General features: G+C 38.2%; 1 protein-coding gene and 1 pseudogene across 3 annotated transcripts in view; one reads left to right on the top strand and one right to left on the bottom strand.

The window, feature by feature from the left end:
- IQCM (IQ motif containing M) overlaps nt 1-20,417 on the top strand; it is a 434,938-nt gene that overhangs the window by 309,992 nt on the left and 104,529 nt on the right. The gene's annotated exons all lie outside the window — the stretch shown is intronic.
- On the bottom strand, nt 688-1,180 carry LOC112826132 (transcription initiation factor IIA subunit 2 pseudogene; annotated as a pseudogene).

Here is a 20,417-nt window from a genome sequence, read left to right as displayed (position 1 = left end):
AGCTATTCTTTTCCAATGATTACATATATATTTGTCTCTCTGTGTCATAGCAGATTATAAGCTGTTAATTAAAGGCAATGGTGATAACTATGGTATATAGTAGACACTGCTTGGTATAGCTCAGAAACCTGAAAATTGTTGACTTCAGTTCTGTATGAACTTTTATTCTTTCCCTAGTCCCTGTATTTCCTGTCTTTGTGAATGGCATCCTTTATTCTCCCATATGCCCAAGTCCCAACCCGGATTCATTCTTTGTCTCTCCTTTTTCTTTATTTTCTCTTCTAATACCTGTCCTCGATCTACCTGTTCTTTCTGCTTCTATCTACCGTCCAATTCCTGAAGACCAAACATCCTACTGCGATAGCCTGTAGGTGGTTTTCTTGGTTTCACTCTTGCCCCATTCTTTAACCTGCTGTCACGGTAACCTTTTTTTTTTTTTTTTTTGAGTTCTAAAATGAGTTTATTCAAGAATGTTCTTAGGAAGGCAACAGTGTGTGTTATTAAAAAAAAACTTCTGTTTCTTCATGCTGAAAAGGTAATGTAAGAGGCTAGAGTTATAGGCTTCTTTCTATTGGAATTCTGATAGTATATATAACACAGTGTAGTCATTTCTGCGATGCCAGAATAAATAAAAAAAAAGTCTCTTCTATGCTTCTCTTCAAAAAAGTGATGAATAGTAACAGAAGATGGCATTAAAAAAGCCATTTTTTTTTCAATTCATTCTGTAGTATTGGAGCCAGTATTTTTACCATCACAGGCTACAATTTTCACTTTATCCACTTTAATAAGTTCTGTCACCTCTCTGAATTCAACATCATTCAAAACAAAAGTCCACACGTTATCGCAGAATCTGTATGTATTTAGAGAGCGCCTGAAATTGACTCTGTTCCTGACCCTCTGCGCCAATGCTGAATTTATAGCTTTATCAAACTGAAGTAGAACTTGAAGGGCAAGTTGGGGGGTGATCTGTTGAGACTGTATGAGCTCATCAAGGCTCTCCTGGAGACTGTTTCCCCAAGTGGTGTTTCTGTATAACTGATATGCCATGGCTTAGAAGGAAGAAATTGTTTTTCTTATTCAGGCTTGCATTGATGTCCTGTGGGGAAGGCGCTTCCCGCCGCGGAGCGGACAGAAGCGGAGGAGCGAGCAGCCCAGCAGGAAGCACCTACTTCCCCACCACCTCTTCCTGTCACGGTAACCTTTAAGACACATAAGGAAGGTCATGGTGCTACCTTGCTTAAAACCCTCTCATGTTTTCACTGTGCTTAGCATAATATCTGTTTCCCTTATCCTGCCCTACCAAACTTCCCACACCCCCATCACTGCCTGCTTCTCCAACCTCGTCTTGCTCTTTTGGCATTTTCTCTGCTCTTCCCATCTGTCCAGCTTCTTTCTACCTTACGGCCTATTATTCTTTGCAGAAAAAGTGCTGAAGGCTTGCCCTGTTTGGTTCTGGACTGAGGTGTTTTAATTTCTCTGTGTTATGGAAATGATGCAGTCACCCAAGTGCCTTGGTTCTCTGTTGGTGTCTTTGGCACAAACATAAAAATTGAAGTCTTGGTTTTTGTTTTTGTTTCTTAATCAGAGTACTCATTTTTTGGCATTGAAAGTACAAGCTCATTAGTGACTTTGGGGTATTGAAATGACTAAATGCAACAAAAGATCAGAGCTTTGAATGACATTTGTACTCATGCAGTTGTATTGAAACTTATTTCCTGGCTTACCACTGGTTATTTTTCTTCCCATCCCCTTACTTGTTGCAGATACTTGTGGCAATTATTGTAAATGTTTATATCTACTTATTAGAGTGATTACTTTGCATTTATGTCTCAGCAGTGTGCACACTGTAACTCACAGAAAATGTTAGCTGTTAAAAACTACTGCTGGGCCTGAGTTAATTAAAAATACAGAGGAGGCTGAATCTTATTGTGTATAGTATCAGGCTCTGTTTGGACAGGAGTTTTTATATATTATGAAGTGGAAAATGCAAAAAATAAAAAAAAAGAAGAAAAGCATTGTATCTGGATAGAGCCACATGCTGGAACCATGGTTGCTAATTTTTATATAACAAAACAGATGGTTTGTGTTTGATTATGATTCTCCTTTTAAGAAATTTATATGCCAGTGAGATCTAGGCAGAATGTAGATTTTTGTGCCATTTCCAAATTTCCTTCTCTATAGTCCTACTCTCTACCCACACCCCCCAATTTTTTTCTCCTCATGAAGGACAGTGTTAGCAACAGCAATAGCCCTTGAATTAACTTAATTTATTTTTCTATGTATTTGCAGAATGGTTCAAGGTCCATAGCAAGGTGAATGTTTTCAGACTGTGCATGCATTCTCAAACTGCAGAGATCACCCAAGGGTAAAAGTATACTGATTGCTGGAAGCCATTAGTATCCTCCCCTTTCTCTTCCTTTAGAAAGACAGGCAAATTGTAGGCTTGTTTATTATGAGAAACCTGAGATCTCTCTTACTGTGTACGTTTAGAGGGAATTTCAACATGTATGTTTTGGGGAATTAAAATATGATAAAAGGCATTTTTATGCATGCTTGGATGGACTGTTGGTATTTAATCTACATTTATGATCATCAGTTGGTGCCACATTTTCCAAAAATGATAATATCATGCTTATTTTTAAAATCCTAATGTTGGCTTTTCATGGGTCTAAAAAGAGTTATTTTAATTCAAGGTAAATTAAAACTCAAGTTTTTGTTGGAGGAAAACTATTCTCTTCTATACCTTTCCCTTCTTAATGAGAAAAAAATGAGAGCATTATTGAGGATGACAAAGGTTGATTAAGGTTGTTAGTCAATTATATTTAACAATGTAGAGAAAAATCTCTGGATTTCCTGTTTGGGTGGTTGATAGTGTTAGAAGCTGATAGTTTAGTATCAACTGAGGTAGGGAATATGAGGAAAAAGATGTGTACGGACCAATAGTAAGTGGGGATTAGTTTGTAAATCATTAGGTTGGAACTGCCCACCAGATATTTAGATAAGTATCTAAGTAATGAGGGCGATCACTCATCCTGTTGGGGCCAGAGTTGATTTGACTTATCTAATTTGTTAGATCGTAGTCTTTTCCTCCCTTTCTACCCTACATTCTGTAACCCATCCAAAAGTGTGCAAGAAGATGACATTCCCTGATATAAGAGAAGCTTTCTTTGGTCAAAGACCTATTTAGGAGTTATGGTCACTTATTAGAACCTCCAACATGAGTCCAGAGTTTAAAAGTCAAAACTGGCCACCTGGGTGTAATTGTTATGGACACATTTCCACAGGAGGGTAGATGGCAAAAGAGAAACTTGCAAAAACCATCAGTTCTACTCATATAGTTTATTAGTGTAAGAGGCTGTGAAGCAGTGTGAGAAAGGATACATCTCAGCTAATACTTTCTCCCTTCTGTTCCCTCATGGACTATTGTCAGGGAGGATGCTATGGTTAGCAATCCACTTATGGTGAGGAATCATCCAGGTCACAGAAAATTGTAAGGATAAATACATCTGTTGTATGAATTATTACCAGGTAATATTTCATTAAAGAATGGAGTTTTTATGGGATATCCAATAGTGAGAGGAGAGGCACTTTCCAGGTGCATTACTGGAGATGATATAAGTATGACCTCAAAAATTGTGTTGGACTATTGGAAAATGCATTGTAATGGAGGGAAGAGATTGATAGAAAAATAGTGGGAGATATATTCATTCCATTAAAACCGAGTAATGGAGGAAAGGGATAAAGAGTAGCCAGGGATACATTTTTCCAGTCTTACTGATTTGGCTCCTAGGATATTTTTATTTTCTTCTGAAGTTCTATCTTAAAAATAAAGATTATGAAAAATTAATACCATCGGAGAGGGCAATAAAACATAGAGGCATATGGCTTTCTCTTTTTGATAGTATTTCTAAGCATATCCCATTGAAAGTATCTATATAATAAGAGAGGGTTGTTATGGTTATTGTTATTGCTTTTGATGTTTAATAGAGACAAGAATGTGATGCTTGGTTTCAAAATGCTTATCAACATATATCTATCCAGATACAGAAATCCTTTATCATATTTGCAATTAAATGTTATATACATATTTACATAAATGAAATTCAAATAATTTTAAGAATCACAGCTGAGTTTTTTAGAACCATTAGTTTAGTACTTTGACTTTTTTATTGATTATGCAACTTATTTTTCTAACTTATTATAGTAATATTTCACATTTTATTAATCTGTTCATTTTTAGTAACTTAGCTTTTCTAGCATTCATAGAGCTAACACCAGTAAAATGCAAAATTGGAGACTCCTACTCAAATATTGGATTTTTTTAACACAAATATTGATGTTTGCATTTAATCAAGATAAAAAACAAAGGTTTTAATCATTTTTATATTTAGCTTGTATTTCAAATTCTAGACAATTTCTCATTAATATGTTTATTACACTTAAAAGGATTCCAGTGGGATGATTTAAAAAACTCTATTTGATGATTATATATATGCACATATATATTTATTTATATATATATTTAATTACAGAGATATCCTTGAACCCATAAAGCATGACAGCAAAGCAGGTCAATTTCTTAAGCAACAGTATTTCATTCAGTACCTTGGTGGTTGTAATTAACGTTTCTGTTTAGTTCTAATTATAGTTTTTGTATCGCAGCCATTATGCTAATGGTGTTATTCAGTAGTATGTGAGATTGCATTCATTATCACTGGTGAATTAAACCTTTATTAAAGAAAAATTCCCGCAGGCCTCATTCTGGAGTTAAGTAATTATTCATTTGGTTTTATCCTAGCAATTAGCTTATATACTGTAGCACTCATTATTGAGTTTCTATACCTCACTGAATGAGATTAACCCACCATGGTAAATAAATGCCTAACAGCTCCCAAGCTCACAATGTGTTGCTTTTAAAGCATGTTATTATGTAACAAAATAAGGAATCAGAATGCATTGAAGCAGCATTCTGGCTTCCAACAAATAATGTACTTGCTGGGAAGACTATGTTGGACATTTTGTGTTTAATTCCGCATTTAAAAAAATGTAGTTGAAGCCCTCCAATGCTAAGTTCACCTTTGTGGGTGTATGTTTTCCTTTGTTTAATTTCATTCCATTACTTGCTTGCTTGTTGAATTATGTTACTATGCCCATTTGATGTTGATAAAAGCCTTTTTCAATAGCACAGACTCTAAATAGAACATCCAATTAAATCTCTATTCCAAATGTATTTGGAGAGGGCTAGATCATCCAAGTCTTTTAGCTGGATGAAATCTTGAGCCATTCATTTTAAATCATTAGAATTTATTTGATTTATAGTTTTAGTAAAAAAATTTCAAACTACTGCTCTGTTTTTACATAGCCATTCATGCCATCCAAAGTCCCACCTTCTCACTGTCCTGTAGAAAAAAGACTACCCAGGTTTTCAAGTTTCCACTTTCATTATCAGCTGATGTTACCTTTTGAGAGAGTGTCTCCCATTACCTTTTCTCTTCTTGGAAATACCATTAGACTACCTACTCTGCCTCCTCTGTTTTTTTTCTAGAATTCACGTAATTCATAAAATACCACAAAGTAAAGCATAGAATGGAGCCCTTTTGGGTCACAGCTGCTTCTTTTCAGTACCTATGGAGAATGTTGTCACCTTTCTCTTTACGCTCTCTAAGATAGTCTATATAGTCTATATATTAAGGTACAACCTCAAAAACAGCAGTATAAACTTTGTTATTATTGCCATGATGTATCTGGAAAGATTGTGTTAACAACTTCTCATAATGTAGTCATTAGTGTTCTTGACCGGAAATGCCATTTATATGAAAATGAATTGAGAGATTTCAGAATTTGGTTGTTTCTACTTCCTAGTCGATCCGAAATGTTTTTGTTTGTTTGTTTGTTTGTTTGTTTCACAGTGTAGATGCAGTGTTTATTTAAAGTCTGTGGGTAAAAATTTCTTAATTTCCTAATGCAATGCATATTAAGTAGTGACACAGTAGCTTAACTTACACCATGAAATACTGCATCATAAAATACGTATTTTTCTCATGTGAAAAGTAACTTCTATAATTGAATTTCACTGGCGTACATTATTTTTTTCAATTAAAAGGTTAAGCATAATACACATTCCCAAGAAAAGTATATTTTTTAAATCAACAGCATCTTTTTTAAATTTTATTTTATTATGTTATGTTAATTGCCATACATTACATCATTAGTTTTTGATGTAGTGTTCCATGATTCATTGTTTGCATATAACACCCAGTGCTCCATTCAATATGTGCCCTCTTTAATACCCATCACCAGGCTAACCCATCCCCCCACCCCCTTCCCTCTAGAACCCTCAGTTTGTTTCTCAGAGTCCATAGTCTCTCATGGTTTGTCTCCCCCTCTGATTTCCCCACCTTCATTTTTCCCTTTCTTCTATCTTTTTTTTCTTTTTTTTAAATTTTTTTATTGTTATGTTAATCACCATATATTACATAATTTGTTTTGGTGTAGTGTTCCATGATTCATTGTTTGTTCATAACACCCAGTGCTCCATGCAGAATGTGCCCTCTTTAATACCCATCACCAGGCTAACCCATCCCCCTACCCTCCTCCCCTCTAGAACCCTCAGTTTGTTTGTTTGTTTGTTTTTTAACATATAATGTATTATTTGTTTCAGAGGTACAGGTCTGTGATTCATCAGTCTTACACAATTCACAGCGCTCACCATAGCACATACCCTCCCCAATGTCTATCCCCCAGCCACACCAACCCTCCCACCCCCACCACTCCAGCAACCCTCAATTTGTTTCCTTAGACTAAGAATTTTATCAGTGAGATCATATGATACACGTCTTTCTCTGATTGACTTATTTCGCTTAGCATAATACCCTCTAGTTCTAGCCACATCATTGCAAATGGCAAGATGTCGTTTTTTTGATGGCTGCATAATATTCCATTGTGTGTGTGTGTGTGTGTGTGTGTGTGTGTGTGTGTGTGTGTGTATATATATATATATACCACATCTTTATCCATTCGTCTGTTGATGGACATCTTGGCTCTTTCATAGTTTGGCTATTGTGAACATTGCTGCTATAAACAGTGAGGTGCACGTACCCCTTTGGATCACTATTTGAGAAATTAGAAGTCTCATAGACAAAACTTTCATCATCTTGAAATTAGTTTGCTCATTTTAGCACAAACCCATTTCATTAATGCTTGTTTTACAATCAGGATATTTCTTTTGGTCCCGGATTATTGGTAAATATTTGTTAGACAAATTAATAGTTCTGGCATTTCCGAGTGCCTTTCTTCGAGGTAGATAAATATTGCATGGCAACCATATATTTTTCACATGTCAATACAGGCATTGAGATAATTAACATTAGAGAAATACCGATAAACTCTTATTTTTTTTTTAAGAGTTTATTTATTTATTCATGAGAGACAGAGGGAGAAAGAGAGAGAGAGAAGCAGAGGGAGAAGCAGGCTCCCAAGGAGCAGGGAGCCTGATGCGGGACTCGATCCCAGGACCCTGGGATCATGACCTGAGCCGAAGGCAGACGCTTAACCATCTGAGCCACCCAGGCGCCCCCGATAAACTCTTATTGAGAATCTTCTATGTTAAGTGAATCAAGTACCGGGCCTGCCCCCATGTCCCCATCACGGCCTCCTCACTTCTGCTGTGGCAAGGACAGTCCACGCTGCTGAAGACTGTGCTTCTAGAAGTGTTTTGAGGACTTGCTCCCATAGTTTCTCTCTGTGCAGAATCAGGAAAGAGTGAAAAGGGATTGCCACTGTATACCAAGAAACAAAAGTCCGCCAAAAAAGCCCACTCAGGCCACTGGCCCTGCCTAACTGGCAGGGTTAGTTAGGCCCTGCCTAACACCACCTACAGGAATCTCCAGCACTGTAATTTACCCATACACCTTATACCTCAGCCTGGACCCCTGAAGCGTTTAGGATGCTTCAGTCCTCTTCAGAGACTCATCTCACTGCTGAGAGCTCACTTTAAAGACTAAACTTGCGTTGCCTGTGCTGCAGAAATAAAATCCACTCCAGTCAGGAAAATAAACAAATAGACAATAAACAAACAAACAAATAAAGAATTAATACCAAGAAAAAAAATCTTTATATTTGTCTATGTATCTTTTAAGAACACTTTTTATTTATATTTTTAAAGATTTTATTTATTTATTTGACAGAGAAATAGAACACAAGCAGGGGGGAGCAGCAGAGGGAGAAGCAGTCTTCCAGCTGAGCAGGAAGCCCAATGCGGGGCTTGATCCCAGGACCCTGGGATCATGACCTGAGCCAAAGGCAGATGCTTAACCGACTGAGCCACCCAGAGGGCCCTTAAGAACACTTTTTTAAATCACAGTGATTAAAGGTGGATCCACCAATGGCACATTAACAATGCTTATGAGGGTTGTACAAAACACTTCTCCATGTTAATAATCATATAAAGATCATCCTTTAATATCTAAAAGTGGCCCTTAATTGCAGGTCTATTGGTGTTTGTACTTTATACATTATCTAGTGTTTCTCTTATACTTTATTTTTTGGAGTATCATCTTGTTTCATCTGTGGCAGTTGTTTTTCCAGAAGATCTAAGCAGTATTTGAGATCAGCTTTTGGCACAATCTCTTGGGCATCATCAGGGGCTCCCTGCACATGGCCACCCTCCTCCCTCCACTTGGGAACCTGTGCCAGGCTGCTGTGTGAGGACATCCTCCTGGTTCTGCCCAGAGTTTTCACTCCATCGCTCCATGACAGGCCAGGGCACTGTGGCTCCCCCTGCCTGGTGTGAATGCCTACCATGCTCATTCTCACTTAATAGCTTTCGGACTGCCTTATTCAGGAAAGGAAAGGAAGGAAAAGAAGAGGGGACTCCCTAGATTCTTAACTTGGCTCTACCACTTAACCTCGGTGTGACCTGTGAATGTTACTTTACCCATCTGTTTCCCAGGATCTTCTTTCTTAAATGGAAATAATGAATGCCCCTCAAAGTTGCTAGTAAGATCAAATGAGTTTGATAGATAGGTGTTAAGCCCTTAGAACAGTGACTAGCATATAGTAAATACCCCCAAATGATGGAAGTCTATAATTATAGTCATCATTATTATTTTAAAATTTAAGTGACATGCCCAAAATACCATAACTTAGGCCATGTGGTAGAATCAGGACCTATGGCATCTACACCTGGAGCAGTGTTTTTCCTTCTATACACCATACCATTTGGGATGAACACTTATGAAAAATATAGTTCATCGTGTGGCATTTCTACCTCATACATTAGCTAATAGTGTCAGTGTGACCAGTCATCGGCATTAAGTCATTCAAATATTAATTACTCCTGTTATACTCTAGAGAGTTTTCTCTTCTTGCTGTGATATTTTCTCTCCAGCAACACTTGTCCATATTTTGAGGCAGAGTGAAACTGCATTATTCTTCACTTCTAAGATCTAGAATTCTTGCCTCATTTGATTCTATTGAAACTAAGACTCATCTTGATCATCAACAAATATTTATCAATGGCTTTTCTACTAGGAATTAGGGGACAAAGTTCCTTCACTCTAGGAGGTTACATTGTATCTGGAAAAAATAATAGGCATATATGTTCCAAATATCCCTAATCATCACTAACCTGTAAGTATAAACAAAATCATATTAACGTTAATACACAAATTTCCCGTAATTGTAACCTGAACTGATTCCAAGGAGTTCCATACTTTCAAGAAATCTCACCCAGTGTTTCCCTGGGAAGCCCTAGAAGGACTTTGTAGATCCTCGGGCATATGAGCATTTGTCTTCTCCTTTCATTCTCAACTCCCTTGAGGAAGGCTCAGGCTCTTATGCCATTCCTTGCTGCTGTATTCTCTATGAAATTGCTCATGAGTGTGTCTGCTGGTTATCTGAAGCTACAAAACTCAAGAGGTACCAAATATGCTATATTGTCTGAGCCAGAATTTTGTGTTTTGTGCCTTGATGGGAATACTGTCCCTCTTGCTAATTATGTATCATGACATTCTTGTGAGCTGGTACTTAGGCTACGTGTTTGTGGCCCGTGCATCATAATGCTCTTCAGCCCTCTGCTGTACAGAGGTCCACCAACTCTGGTTTCAGGCTGGAAAATAGATGCAGACTATCAGAATGCATGAGTCTGCAGGGTCTACATCCAGCATCTTGAGTGTATACAATCTTGCACCTGCTGGTATCCAGACAAGAAAGACAAGTTCTCTGGCCATGAGGGCTACTGCCCATCTCTTCTCAAAGGCTACTGAAACTCTTACTCCCTAACTTCCAGTCACAATGGCCTTCTCTCTGTGCTCCGAATGTGCCTCAGGCTTTTCTCATGCTTCTCCCCTTATCTAAAATAATAATAATCATGGCCAATACTTATTGTACGCTAATTCCATTCTTGGTACCGTTCTAAGTAACTTATAGGTGTTTACTTGTGTAATTCCCCAAAACAACTCCAAGAGATAAGTGTTACCATTTTTTCTCATTTTAAAGATTAATAAACAGAGACACACAGCTTAAGAAATTTTCCTATGGTCATACATTTGAAGGTGCAGGGTCAGGACCTGAACCCAGGCAATGAGATGCCAGAGCCCTCCATTTTTCCATATCTTAGTAAGGGGCCCATAGCTTTCTGCATGGCTAACTCTGTCTCTCTCTAGTCCCTCCATAGCATCTCCGCTATCTGGAATTACCAAGTTTACCATTTTTGTTGTTGTTATTTCTTGTGTATAGTACTTCCTATGTTCTAGGGAATGTCCTAACTGCTTCACATAGACTAACTCACACAGTCCTCAAGCTTATTAGGAAGGTGTATTATATTTTACAGATAAGAGAGTCAAAGCTTAGAAATGTCAAGTAATTTGCCCAAGGTCGGGCAGCTAATAGCTATTGTAGCCAGAATTGAAACTCACGCAGCCAAGCTTCAGAGTCTATGCTACTAGCCACGCAACTTCTACTCCTTAGTGAAGGGAAGGACCTGTTTTTTAAGACCTCACTTGGATCTTCAAGCCCTGGAACCTATGGATGCTTAATATTTGTTAAAATGTCAAGTAAATGAATACATCCATCTTTTCATCTGTCAACATCCACAGTATAAGGTTTCGTTCCAGTAACGTTCTACTTCCCTTTCCCTGATCCTTCTCCTCTCACTTTCCAGTGGCCTAAATTATTCCACTGTGCCCTTGGAACTGCTGGTCCCCAACCATCCAACCCTGGCTGTAATATAAAGGTGGCTTTCCCAGTTGTCTTGTAGCCTTTTCAAGTATTGGCTCTTTGTTTTCTTAAGAGTCAGAAGACTCAGAACAAGATATGGGATTGAAATGTTTCTGACATCCCACTTTTGCTTGCAGACCATAAATCCTTTTTATAAAAGATTTTGCTTTCAGAGATCTGTGTCATTTGACCGTGCTGCTCGCACCCATGTCTATTTCGCTTCTTTATATATTCTAAGTTCCCAGCATAGTGTATGGTCCAAAGTAAATACTCAGTAAATATCAGCCTCCTGGTTATTCGCATTTCTTCCCCTTCTCAGCATAGAGGCACCTCTTTATAGGCTCCCTTACTCATGTGCATATCAGCTCTTGTTAACAGGCCCTTTGGGAGGTAACAGTCTGCCAGTTCATCAGAAAATGCCGAAAGGTCAGTTTTGGCTCAGGTTTACCTGAGACATGAATAAAAAGCCTTAGTAGAGAGTAGTCTAATCCAAAAAAAAAAAAGTCGTCTAAGATAAGCATCAAATGAATATCATCAATTGATTTATCAAAAATGGCAGGAAGGACATTCAGACCCTTGGCTTTCACTTTATGAACACAGCTATATTTCACCAAAAACAATGTCTTTTGATAGGGGTACGATCTAGTACTGTTTATTTTCCCTTGAAATTCTTGTCTTTGGTATGTGATTAAATGAAAAGGAGGAGGGTATGATATAGGGCAGTGCTGATGGCATAGAAGCTACTAAGAAGCCGGCTGTCTTCCCAGAGGCCAGGTTTCTGTCTTTCCTCTATTGTGAGGCTCCTTTCAACTTAAATTTCATTTACTGTAGTACAAAGCCTTTTAAATTGTAAAAGGCTATTCAAGTGAAAGATTGCTGTTATTGTACTAATAAGAATATAATTAAAGAGCAGTAGGACTCAGTGCCACTGATGTGAGATGGATTCCGGGGTCTGCTGGGCAGGGAGGCTCATTGATGCAGAATTCTAGTCCCCAGACTCTTCCTGTCTTTGAGTGGACTCAGAGAGTGACTACACTGAAATTTGCACTGCCCAGTCCTACTGCTGGTCACTCAAGACTTAGTAATGTTTTGATCACTTTCTGACTTCATGATAAAGTCAATTTACCCATAAATTAATCTAATTCACATTGTAATATAAATCCTCACTCTTAATAGAGAAACTATGTGCCTCCTGCCACATGGGGGAACTTAAGTAAGGAAACGGAGATTGCTTTGGAATTTCTTTTTTATGTCAAGCAAATAGGCTAATGCATCATTCCTCACAAAAAATGTCTATGCCTCTGTTACTTCCATCTGTTACCCTGCCCTCCTCTTGCTCTGATAGATGCACAACTTGGTTCATGTTCCAATGTGAAGTTGGTCCATTCCGTTGTGTCCTAGATCCAGCCCCATCTCACCTTCTTCATGACATTGCTCCAGTGATTCTCACCTCTCTCCAAATCATCAATCTTCCTCTTTTTTTTTATTATGTTATGTTAATCACCATACATTACCTCATTAGTTTTTGATGTAGTGTTCCGTGATTCATTGTTTGTGTATAACACCCAGTGCTCCATGCAGAACCCATCACCAGGCTAACCCATCCTCCCACCTCCCTCCCCTCTAGAACCCTGTTTGCTTTTCAGAGTCCATAGTCTCTCATGGTTCATCTCCCCCTCCGATTTCCCCCCCTTCATTCTTCCCCTCCTGCTATCTTCTTCTTTTTTTTAACATATAATATATTATTTGCTTCAGAGGTACAGATCTGTGATTCAATAGTCTTGCACAATTCACAGAGCTCACCATAGCACATACCCTCCCCAATGTCTGTCACCCAGCCACCCCATCCCTCCCACCCTCCACCCCTCCAGCAACCCTCAGTTTGTTTCCTGAGATTAAGAATTCCTCATATCAGTGAGGTCGTATGATACATGTCTTTCTCTGACTTATTTTGCTCAGCATAACACCCTCTAGTTCCATCCACATCGTTGCAAATGGCAAGATTGCATTCCTTTTGATGGCTGCATAATATTCCATTGTATATATATACCCCATCTTCTTTATCCATTCGTCTGTCGATGGACATCTTGGCTCTTTCCACAGTTTGGCTATTGTGGACATTGCTGCTATAAACATCAGAGTGCACATACCCCTTCAGATCCCTACATTTGTATCTTTGGGGTAAATACCCAGTAGTGCAATTGCTGGATCATATGGTAGCTCTATTTTCAACTTTTTGAAGAACCTACATACTGTTTTCCAGAGTGGCTGCATCAGCTTGCATTCCCACCAACAGTGTAGGAGGGTTCCCCTTTCTCCGCATCCCCGCCAACATCTGTCGTTTCCTGACTTGTTAATTTTAGCCATTCTGACTGGTGTGAGGTGATATCTCATTGGGGTTTTGATTTGGATTTCCCTGATGCTGAGTGATGTTGAGTACTTTTTCATGTGTCTGTTGGCCGTTTGGATGTCTTCTTTGGAAAAATGTCTGTTCATGTCTTCTGCCCATTTCTTGGTTGGGTCATTGTTCTTTGGGTGTTGAGTTTAATAAGTTCTTTATAGATTTTGGATACTAGCCCTTTATCTGATATGTCATTTGCAAATATCTTCTCCCATCCTGTCAGTTGTCTTTTGGTTTTGTTGACTGTTTCTTTTGCTGTGCAAAAGCTTTTTATCTTGATGAAGTCCCAATAGTTCATTTTTGCCCTTGCTTCCCTTGCCTTTGGCAATGTTTCTAGGAAGAAGTTGCTGCGGCTGAGGTTGAAGAGGTTGCTGCCTGTGTTCTCCTTTAGGATTTTGATGGACTCCTGTCTCACATTTAGGTCTTTCAACCATTTGGAGTCTATTTTTCTGTGTGGTGTGAGGAAATGGTCCAGTTTCATTCTTCTGCATGTGGCTGTCCGATTTTCCCAACACCATTTGTTGAAGAGACTGTCTTTTTTCCATTGGACATTCTTTCCTGCTTTGTCGAAGATGAGTTGACCGTAGAGTTGAGGGTCCATTTCTGGGCTCTCTATTCTGTTCCATTGATCTATGTGTCTGTTTTTGTGCCAGTACCATATTGTCTTGATGATGACAGCTTTGAAATAGAGCTGGAAGTCCAGAATTGTGATGCCACCAGCTTTGCTTTTCTTTTTCACATATTCCTCTGGCTATTCGAGGTCTTTTCTGCTTCCATACAACTCAATCTTCCTCTTTTTACTGGGTATTTTCCATCAGTATACAAACACTCTGCTCTTCCTCCCAGGTTAAACAAACAAACAAAACCCACAGAAACAAACAAAAACTTTCTCTGTCATTTACTACTTCTTTTGCAGCAAAATTTCTTGAGTTGTGTGCACTTACTGTCTTTGAGTCCTCTCCTCTTATTTCTTTTAAATCCACTATTTCACACACACCTTCTCCCATTCCTCCACCCAAACTGTTCTTGTCACAGCCACCAATAACCTCCATTTTGCTAAATCCAGTTATCATCTTACTTGGTCTACTGGCAGTGTTTCCAAGAGCTAGTCACTGCCTTCTCCTTGATAGACTTATTGTTGCGGTTGTTCAAAAACATCTCGTGGTTTCTCTCCTCTCTCTGGTTTTTCCTTATCAGTCTCCTTTGCTGATTCCTCATCGACTCCCTACCACCTTACTGTTGCAGTTCCCCAAGCCTCAGTCCTTAGTCCTCTTCCCTCCTCATTTATGCTTACTATCTTCATGATCTTTTTCATTTCATGGGTTTAAATATCACATGTATGCTGACCACTCCCAAACATTTATATCTAGTCCTGACCCCTCTCTGAATTTTAGGTTTGTTTATGTATCCGCCTAGTCAATATCTCCACTCAGAGGTCTAATAGATTCTCTAGATGCAGCATACCCAAAATAAACTCCTGATCTTCTGGTTCAAATTGGCCCTACCTACATTCTTCCCATCTTTATTAATGGCAATTGCATCCTTCTCCTTGCTCTAAGGCTCTGAATTTTGGGGCCATCCTTGACTCCTCTCTTTCTCTCACTCCCACATCTAAACTGTCAGAAAATCCTTTGGCTGTACCATTTATTCTTCCTGGAACATTTTCTCCCCAGATATTCACCTAACTTCCCTATGTCCTTCAAGTCTTTGTTCAGACGATACCTTCTCAGTTCTGTCTACTCTGTCCACTTTATTGTGCAACACCCTCTCCTGATCTCTGTGCTCCTTATCCCCCTTTCCCTACTCTGTCATTCTTATTACTACTTTCCATACTTATTGCCTTCCAACATGGCAACCTGGCTATTTTTCACTTGCTCCCTCGGACTCATTCTCCACCCTGCGCTGTGCCCTGGAATGATGAAATGTATGAACTGCATCAAAAGTCTCCCTGGCCCTTTGGGTTTCAGTTGTGTGTAATCAACAGGAGGCAGTAGCACTAGATGAGAGAGCAAAAGGGCTATGAGGCTGGGGTATTTATTTCCCCAGCTCCTTCCCTGCTGTGTCTCCATCCATTGGCTGCTTTGCTCTACTGAAATCTATAACTCCTGTCATATGGCCCTTGATGAGTTTTGATAACTATGCCCTTTGCTGGTTCCATCAGGCCTACTGGTATAACACTTCCCTGAAGTTGTTAGCCCTGGGATTATGCACTAGCCCTTGTTGGTTTCTCTAAACCTTGATCTTTTTTAGTAGTCTTTTTTATTAAACTTTTCATTAAGTATGTCATCTATTTCCTGAGATCCTAACTAAAAAACATACTAATATACTTATTCATCATGTTACTTATTGTCTGTATCCCGTAACAGTGGTCTTTGTCTATTTTGTTCACTGATGCATCCCCAAAATTTAAAGCAGCGCCTGGCACATAGTATATGCTCAGTATGTATTTGTTGTTGGTATGAATAAGCAAATGAATTAAGGATTCTTATCATGCCTTTTCTCCTCCTCTAATAATGTGGTTCTTGATACTCTGATTTAGATATTCTCCCAAATTTAAGGTCAGAGCATATCAGTGTGGGAAGAGATTTTTGTGGACATCTACTCTCTTAGTCAACATTCCTGAAAGACTTAGTCAACTTAGTCTGGCCATGTAGTTTGTGAAAGCCCAGTATTGCCTGTGACAGTATTTTCATTTTCAAACATCACTAATTATTAAATAATATGTCATTATGTTCTCTCTCTGAAGCTCACATCTTTTTCTCGTAACTCTACCTTCTGGAGTTCCAGGGTCAAATCTAACCTATCTTTCCCTCTGGTACTCTTGCTAACATGTGTACATAGCTAATATGGCCCTCTGTGTTTTCTCTCTGCTTGAAGGGAAGCATCCCCAGCTCTTTTTCAACAAGCAGTCTACAATATTCCATGTAGCCCTCCTTTGGTTATGTTCCTCTTGTTAAAAATTCCACAAAAAGTGTAATGCATAGAATTGAATATATCATTTCAACCCAGGCAGAAATAAACAAAACAGGCATCTCCTTTGGTCAGATTATTGCATTTCTGTTAGTGCAAACTAAGCACTAATTGAACATTATTATTGTTGTTATTTTTTTAAGATTTATTTCTTTATTTGAGAGAAAGAGAACAAGAGCAGGGGGAGGGGCAGAGGCAGAGGGAGAGAGAATCTCAGGCAGACTCTGCGCTCAGTGCAGGGCTCGATCTCACAACCCTGAGATCTCAACCTGAGCAGAAACCAGGAGTTGGACACTTAACTGACTGCACCACCCAGGTGCCCCTGTTGTTATTATACCTGTTATAAGTCAAGGAAGGATTGCTCTCAGGTTGTATGGTACATGGCACACAATTCTTCCACTCAAGGGGCTTGCAGTCGAGTAGGAGGGAGCTGGGCAAATAAACAAGGAAGGTGATGCTGTGTCCCAGCTGGTAGGATAGAAGTGTGCATATGAACATAGTTCACAGCTACTTCGAAGGACTGATTCATTGAAGCAACGTTTGTGGCAGTGAAAAGGATGTATTGGGTCAGTCTAGGTTTTTTTTTTTTTAATTTTTATTTATTTGAGAGCAAGAGCGAGAGATAGAGCGTGAGCGGGGGTTAGGGGCACAAGGAGAGGGAGAAGCCGGCTCCCTGCTGAGCAGGGAGCCAGATATGGGGCCAGTCACAGGACCCTGAGCTGAAGGCAGATGCTTAACCAACTGAGCCACCCAGGCGCCCTTCAGCCTAGGTTTTAATTTCCAGTTTATTCAATATTATCAATTGGTTAACTTTTTTGAAAAGCTGATAAGCAAAACTATATTTCAGTTGTTTCAACATGTGCTTCTCTGTAAATGAGGTTGACTTATTCAAATATTCTTTAACCATTTGTAGTTTTCAGTTAATTACTTGATAATTTTTTACTATTTCTTTATTTGTTAGATTGTCTTCTTTATTGATTTGTTAGAGCTCTAAGTAACTTCTATAGATTAATCCTTTGTTACATAGCTTGTAAATATTTTATTTTTTACTATTTGTATGTCATTTGATATGCTGTATTTTCATTATCATTCAATTCAAAAGACATTCTAATTTCTATCGAGATCTATCAATAGATCATTTATCATAGATAAATGCTTTACTAATGAGTCATTTGGAAGTACATCGCTTAACTCCCAAACATTTATGGATTTACTGGTTATCCTTTTTAAAAAAATTATATTGATTTCTAGCTTAATTTCACTGTGGTCAGGAAACATATTTTGAATTATTTTATCACTTTAACATGTGTTGAAATTTGCCTTATGGCCTAGAATATGGTCATTTTTGGTAAATGTGCTATGCACAATTTGAAAAAATTGTGTATTTTAGACCAAATTTGTTAATTATGTTTTTCAGATCTTCCATAGTCTTACCAATTTTTATATAAATTTTCTATCGATTATTGAGATAGGTATTTTTAAATCTGTTATGGTTATGGATTTGTCTGTTTATTCTTGGGTTTTATCAATATTTTTGCATTATATATTATATTTTAGTAGTAGCAAATAAATTTAGAATTATGTCATACTTATGGATTGACACTTTTACCATTATGAATTTTCCCACATCTGTCATGCTCCATGCCAAAAATTTATTTTGTTCCATTTTATTGTAATTATAGTTACAGTACCTTTTATTTTTGGTTATTGCTGAATGGCATGTCTCTTTCCATGTATTTTCTTTTAAGCTTTGCTTGTCCTGATAAATGTGATGTGGCTTTTGGAAATGGTTTGAAATTTGCTTTTGTTTTCATCCAGTCTGACAATCTTGGTTAGCTGCGTACTTTATGCTATTTCTATTTCATATATCTTGCCAAATGTTTGTATCTAAATCTCCCTTCTCATTACTCATCTTCTTTTTGTTCCACTTGTTCTACATTCACTTTTATCTCGATTCTTGAATCATTTGTGATTGTTTTTACTTTTTTTCAGTTTCCTTCTCTATCCTTTGTTAGTTATACTGTCTTTTCCATTTTCTCTGTGGTTACTTTAGAGATTACAACATGAATATTGTCTTGTTAATGTTTAATTTCAATTGACTCTTTCAACACTTCTCAGAGTATAATGTGTTAGAACACCGCCAATCTGCCTTGTGGTCTAGAGTGGCAATTTTTTAAATTCTAAAAATCTCATATAACATTATTTTTATACAGTCAATATTAATTTTCTGTGTTTTTGTGTTTTTTTATATTTTGGTTTTGTTTTTTTTTAGAAAATTCATTATCTGTACTTATATATGATTTTCTTTGTATTTATATCGCTTGGGTTTCCTGGTGCTTCCTGAATTTCTGGGTTTTCTATTTTTCATCACTTTTGGAAAATTTACAAATTTCATCTCGTCTGTCTCTTCTTTTCTTCTGAAACTTCATGACCTATGTGCTAGACCGTTGCATTTTTCTCAAATGTCCTGACATTCTTTTTGGGAATACTACTTTTTTTTTTTTTTTTTTTTTTTTGCTTCTCTTGCTGTTTGGGCACATATTTTCTGTGATACACGCACACGCGCGCGCACACACACACACACACACACACACACACACCTATACCTATATATAAGTTTCTGATTTAGCTCTAGTGATTAATACAAGGATGTCATCTCATTTGGGAGTAAAATGAAATAATTTTATATTAATAAGAACCTCCAGCTCTCTGGTATCAACTACCAGCCTCCCTTTCTATGCTGGAAGTCCATTTATATTAATTATGTCTCAGTATAATACAATAATGTTTCTGTCACTTCCAGTTCTTAAACCACATCATTCTGGCTTGGTAAGACTCTGAATAACTAATTTTATACTTTCAATCTCAGAAACTAAGACCCTGCTTTTCTTGCCTAGTGTTGACCACGGTTCCAGTGGCTTACAACGTATTTTCACTTCTCCGTTCCTTCTTCTGGGCAGTTAGATTCCTAATGTTGGGCAGGAGGCTGGCTAGGTAAAGCAGTGATATCCTTATTTGTCTGCCTGTGTCGGGTTTGGTCTGTGTGTCTGCCATTCTAACTTACTGTATATAGACTAAGTATCTATGGTGAGAGCTTCAAAAGGACTCTGTGCGGAAGGGCTCATACCCAAGTAGTCTGCATAGGCATTGATGGCCCTTTGCTAGGCTAGACTTTGCCTTCTGGGTATCTCTCCATTGTTAGTGTCTTAATATCTTCCTCTGATGCTCAAATCTGTGTTCATGATTAGTTTGAAGGTTTGGGACAAAACCAGGTAACATCCACCTTGCCCCCCATTTCTTGAATCTATCTATGTGCCTTGATCTCATGGAAACTGGAGACACAAAAAGGCAGCCCTTCTTTTACCCTTGGCAGTTCTCTACCATGTGGCTTTTCATCTTTCCTCATTGTTCTTTCCTTTGCTCCGGTAGCATAGAGGCAGGTCGGGCTTGCATTGTGATGAGCACTGGGTGTTATACACAACTGATGAATCGTTGAACACTACATCAAAAACTAATGATGTACTATATGTTGGCTAACTGAAAATGATAATAAAAAAGAAAGAAAAATAAATGAACAGAAATGGAAAAAAAAATTAATGCCTAATAGATGGTCAACTAGAAACCAAAAAGCCTATTTCCCCTTCTTGAAGGGACCTCCATTATTTACAACCAGTTCTTTGGAATCTTTTTCATTTAACTATGGGGAGGTTCCCGCAAGGAGGTAAAGAGAATGAACAACTTTCCTACAGTGGCCTTCCGTCAAAGGCACCTTCATTTCTTCCAGTTGGTGGTGGCAGTTGTACGGCGAGGTGATCATTGAGGGGAATTA

Source organism: Callorhinus ursinus, unplaced genomic scaffold (genome assembly GCF_003265705.2).
Source record: "Callorhinus ursinus isolate GAN/ISIS: 27379988/994484 unplaced genomic scaffold, GSC_fseal_2.0 scaffold4, whole genome shotgun sequence".
NCBI lineage: Eukaryota > Metazoa > Chordata > Mammalia > Carnivora > Otariidae > Callorhinus > Callorhinus ursinus.
Note: the sequence above shows the minus strand (reverse complement) of the source record. Positions and strands in the feature narration are given on the sequence as shown.